This window comes from Xiphophorus couchianus, chromosome 11 (assembly GCF_001444195.1).
Source record: "Xiphophorus couchianus chromosome 11, X_couchianus-1.0, whole genome shotgun sequence".
Lineage (NCBI taxonomy): Eukaryota > Metazoa > Chordata > Actinopteri > Cyprinodontiformes > Poeciliidae > Xiphophorus > Xiphophorus couchianus.
Genome location: NC_040238.1, coordinates 5,988,254 through 5,994,253, shown reverse-complemented (window position 1 = coordinate 5,994,253; position 6,000 = coordinate 5,988,254).

Here is a 6,000-nt window from a genome sequence, read left to right as displayed (position 1 = left end):
AGCCAAAATTCACTTCAAAATTCAAAAATACTTTATTGACCCTAAAGGGAAATTAAATTAAAATGTCAAACAGTTCAGATTAAACACACATGCTCTATAAAATACTTATAAAAACATAAACAACATTAATGTATAAAATAGAAGCTAGGCTTTTCTTTAATTAGATCAATAAGTCATTGATCCATTAGGAATAATAAATATTCATTAACAGTCCAAACATATTGTTTTAAGGTAAATGACCTTCCTGCTCAAATTAAATGCTTAAACACACAAAAGTTTAAAGTATTCTCACTAAGTTTTATGGATTTTAGCAAATAGAAATAATTTTGCTAGTTCTCTAAACAAGACGTTTATAGTGATTTAACTTCAAACAGTAAGAGAATAATGTGTGTGTTTTATTAGCCTCTGGTTTTCTACATTAATCAAACATTAGTTTGATGAAAACCTGAGTTTGAACTTGAAGCTGAAACATTTGGTGATGAACTCAGCCCGTCCTCCGCCGCGCTGACGGAGCGCTACGCTAGCCTCTCACCATAAACCGGTGACAAAATAGCAGCTCTAATTGTTGAGTTTAACGCCTGGTGATTACAGCGGCTCGTAAAACTTCCTCCGCTGCTCTGAGGCCACACATGGCGCCGAGCAGAGGCTCCTTTTTAACGCCGTTTCTTTATTTTACAGCCAAAGCCAGGAGGAGAGGCCTGCTCTCATTTAGCTAACAGAGACCAATAAACTCACAGAGATTTAGATTAATTGAGCTTTTACAGCCAGAGGAGGCGGCGGCCCATCAGCTGAGCTCCACTTTGAACTTCTGGCCTCTTAATGGAAACCAAAGCCTGCCAGAGACAGCCGGCGTTTTGTTTCTGTTCATTAAAACAAGCTTTGTTGTGCCTGGCCACAGGCTGAGGTATCGCGCTTTGATTAGCAGCAGAGAGCAAAACTCGTTCGGGGTTTAACAGCAGGTTCCTGCCAACAATCAGGAGAAAACGCAGAAACCACAGCTTTTTATTTACACCCTGATTTTCTCTTTTCAGATGAGATTCTACAAGATTTATGGTCCAACTTGATCATTTTGTCTGCATGAATCTAGAGGGAAGCAAAGCGTCCGTCTTCTCATTTGGTTTTATTCTTATTTATCTGATAAATAAACGTTCTGCAGCTGATAGAAGGATCCGCAGGCTCAGGTCAGAGGTCAGAGGTCAGGCTGATCTCTAGTTTCCACAGAATCTGACTCTGGATTCACCAGAAGCAGCTGCAACCAGATAAAGACTGGATTCAAAGGAAGTCAATGTTTCAGCAGCTTTGCAGTTTTATGAGTTATTGTTCCAGTTTTATCTCCGAACCAGAAACAATAAAACCACCAGAGACCCGATTGGGCCGGTTCCTGATTACACAACACTTCACTCTGAGGAAGAGGAGAAGATGAAGGAAGAAGAGAAAGAGTTTTCACAAAGTGAGCCGAACGGGAGATTTCTGCAGATCCAGAGGAGAAACAATGAAGAACATCACAGGTTTTCCTCTCAGTTGGATCAGAAACAAGCAGAGCTCAAGTTTGAGACGTTCAGAGTTTAGTTGGGCGTTATCAATGCAACCATAACCTTCCTCCTCCTCCTCCTCCTCCTCCTCACTAATCGGGTCTCAGGTCTGAAGATGCTTTTTCATTAAGCTGCGGCTGCTGGAGCCTCATTGTTGTGCTAATCAGGCACAGATGTGGAAACTCCGACTGCGGAAAATCATCTGAGCAGTTCTGACAGCAGACGCCTCTCCGGGGCTGAGGGGACTGGGACGGGACGCGGGACTGGACACGGGACGGGACAGGGGCGCAGGACGGGATGGGATGGGACAGGGGCGCGGGACTGGACACGGGATGGTACAGGGGCGCGGGACTGGACACGGGACGGGACAGGGGTGCAGGACGGGACATGGGACAGGGGCACTGGATGGGACGGGACATGGGACTGGACACGGGACGGGACAGGGGCGCAGGACAGGATGGGATGGGACAGGGGCGCGGGACAGGACGGGACATGGGACTGGACGGGACGCGGAACCGTGTTATATTTATTTTGTTTTTTATTTATTTTTCATTAGTTTACCAATTTGTGACTCAAGATCATCGAATCAATTATCTGCACAAATGGAAAAAATACGTGAAAATCTGCTGTTTCTGTGAAATAAAACCCAGTTTCTGCTTCTAACCTGGATAAATGTGTGAACTGATGCTTTTCTGTGGACCAGTGAATTGTGGGTATCTGTCTCTGTTATTGTTGGAACTGAAGGGAACGCTGCGCTCCCTTTCAGAACCAGACCTGTATTGTCCTGGGCTCAAAGAAAGACGTTAGCTTGACGGCACAGAGACGCTGCATTCCTCAGGGACTCTCAGTCTGTCTGGGAAAAGCAAAGAAACATGTTAATCTCAACTCTGGTTCACTCCCTCCATAATCTTAATCTGTGGATCATCTTAATCCCACTCTGGAATGAAACGATGGTTTTAATCAGCAGGTTCACCAAACTGCTGATTCTGGTTATAAAGATGTTAGAGGGGAATTTTCCTTTTGTGATGCATAAAATCTTGCAATTACTCCAAAAAGTTGGTTTTTAGCATTCAGAGGTCGCCATTTTTCACTGGGGCAATGCATGCTGGGAGCAGGACGCAGTAGGTCAAAGTGGAGTCGAGTCTCACTAACTTGTTCCCTTTCAATTTCATGTAGATTATGTTTATTAACTATGAAATCTATAAATGTCCAGATTGAGACAAACTGTCTCAAAGTTTTCATGAGCCGTTCAACACCAGATATCTGTTGAACAAGCTAACATGATCTACTGCTAACCCCATTAGCTGGAGCTAACAGAGTTAGCGGGAGCTAACACCAAATCAAATGGAGTCGCAATATAATGAATGGATATTTAAAGTAACAATGAAGCACCTTTAAGTCTTTATAACACAATATTCTGATATATCTGCTAAAATGTTTTGCTCACCGTAAACAGCCTGAGTTAGAAACTTCACCTTCCAGCAGCAGCAGCTGCTTCCTCTTCATCTGTCCAGTCCTCCTCATCTTCACTCCTCCGTTTCCATTTCAACGCACTGCGGTTCAAACTGAAACGGCTCAACGCTACTGATTATGCTAATGTACTGTTCTGGCAAGTCCACCTGGCTGCAGCAAACAGGAAGGGCGGGACGGACCACTGTCAGTCTCAGACCTTATTTGGAAATGGGACCATTGCACTCCGGAAGTGAAGGGGGCGCTATTTCCTATATTATGAAAAAATATGGTGTTTTATAAGATCATTTATATTTTACGGTTCCAGTAATGCCAGAATTAATAGTAAAGACTTTGTGGTATTCTGATTTAGTAATGTAATGATATCAGTTGTGTTACCACCCCCACGCCACTAGAGGCAGTATCAGGCCTGAAAAAATGTGACTTAGAAGTTCACAGAAAGCTACAGAATCTGTTAAAAACTGTGAGCTGCACTAAAGTAAATAAAAGAGAAAAGTTCAAATACATGCTGAGAGTGAAAATCCGTCCTAAAGGTGAAAATATATCACAGATTTCAGAAGAAAATAAAAACGGGAGACCGCGGATAATATAGGAAATAGCGCCCCCTTCACTTCTGGAGTGCAATGGTCCCATTTCCTAATAAGGAACGTGACTGACAGCGGTCCGTCCCGGCCTTCCTGTTTGCTGCAGAGAGGTGGACTTGGTTCCAGCTGGACGGAGCTAGCTAGCGCTACAGCATCCGGAATACGCCGTCTACCCAGAATGCATTGCAACATAAACAAGACGCCGACGTTCATGTGGCAATATTTTATTTAGATTTTAGAAAAAACTAAACAGGGTAACATTGTTACTGTCTTGTTTTTACATCTGAAATAAATGTTTCTCAAATAAAGTATAATTGTAACCAAATATGGATTTTAAAGGAATTTCTGTTGAAATTTCCTCATAAATCCACTGCAAACTGGTTTTAAGAGAAGAAAGTATTATCAACAATGATTTTAAAGTTCCCCCAATTTTGGAAAAGCTAATATTTAACAGGCAATGATGCATGACAACATAAATATTTAAAACATGACATTAATAAGCTCAAACGCTCCTCGACAGCAAATTGTCATCATCTGTCCGGTGGAGAAAAATGTGTTTTTTGAAATTTGATGACAAAATATTGACAGCTATAAATATGAAGGTTGAGAAAAAGATGATCAGAAACATGAAGATATAAATAAAAACACTGAAACCATCACCTTGGTTCCAACTGAGGCAATAAATTTCCCACAATCTAAACTCCTTATTTGGTTTTACTTCAAGTGTTTCTCTGCTGAACCTGCTATACCTGTGAAGCAGAATTAATCAAATAAAATTGAAAGTTCATTAATTAGCTGTGTTTATTAAGATATTGTCACAATAACTGATGGACTGCAGCATCTTGAAGCTCCAGGGAGTTTAGCCATCCGGCCCTGAAAGTTTATGCGTTAAGTTTTAAATCCCTCATCGTCTAACATCCCATTGTTCTCCAAATGCAGCCGACCTTTAAAAAGAAACTCTGTGAGCCTGAGACCCCCTCCAGACAAAAACAAAGAAAATCTTCCCTCCCCCGACTCCCACTCCTCGGCTCACTTTAAAGGTCTGATCCTCCGGGTGAGAAGCTCTTAATCAGGGGCCAAACAAAGGGGCCCGATCGGCTGCTCTCTGACAGAGGCCCTGATCTAATACGCAGCGGAGGGGATTACTGGGAGGGTCTCCACTGGGTTACTGGGGTGGAGGAAGGGAAGACAGCGAGGAAATAAAGGTGGAGGGAAGAAATGATGCGTCACCATTACAAGCAGAAATGAGAATCAATTCATTTTAATGTCACTGTGTAAAACAAAAGCACAGCAAAACTTAAAAACAGCAACTCTCAAAGTCAAGTAGAATAAAATAACAAATAAATAAATCTCAATTCCTGGGTTTCAGACACGTGACCCGGATGACGAGCGAAATTCAGATGTAGGTCCGGAAGTGGATTTCTCCGGTTCAAATCAGAACAAAATGGACCACAGTGAGCAGCTAACGCTCTAAATGGGCTGAAACAGACGAGGAATCTAAAAAAATATGCGTATATTTAGGATATGATCCATATTCTCTCTGTAAAAAAAGACTTCTCTTATAATCTTGAGGATTTACCCTCCAGATAGTTAGTTAGATCCACATAACTAACTATCTGGAGCTTCAGACCTCAAATTATACGACGAGCCAGAAGAAAGTTTCCAAAAGCCTGGAGAATAAAATCCTTTAGTTTCAGGTTGGGTCAAATTTAGGACCAACAGAATCATTAAATGGCTGTGGGCTGGTTTCTGCCGGGTGAGTAGTGAGTTGTGCTATTTAAGTCATTAGTCTATGATAACGATGCTACCGCTAACAACAAGCTAACCCAGGTTATTTCTATGAGCTTGGATCTCCTGGTAAATCATTTATTTAGCTTCTGTAAACCAAATTCATGCAGGAGTTGTAGGTTAATGTTGAGTGGTTGTAGGATTCAGGTCCAATGCAGGTCATGGATTCGCTCCGACCTACAGAACCTCCGTGTTGGACTCAAGACATGAACCGTGTGGGGGAACAGTCACAGCTCTCTGTCTGTATGGCTGGGGAGGTTACATTTCATTTATTTAGCTTTTAGCTTTTAGCATCAATAAACATGATCTTTTCTGTCCGGGACTCGGCCCTGAGCTAGCTGCTAACAACATTAGCGCTCTGAGGACAACCAAGCTAGGCCATAAAATAATATCTTACATATGAATGCTTGTCTTTCTAAGGAAGCTAACAGAAGCTAGTTGCAGCCAGCCACTAGGGAAGCTAACAGGAGCTAGTTGCAGCCAGCCCCTAGGGAAGCTAACAGGAGCTAGCTGCTGCCAGCCGCTAGATAAGCTAACAGGAGCTAGCTGCTACCAGCCCCTAGGGAAGCTAACAGGAGCTAGCTGCAGCCAGCCGCTAGGGAAGCTAACAGGAGCTAGCTGCAGCC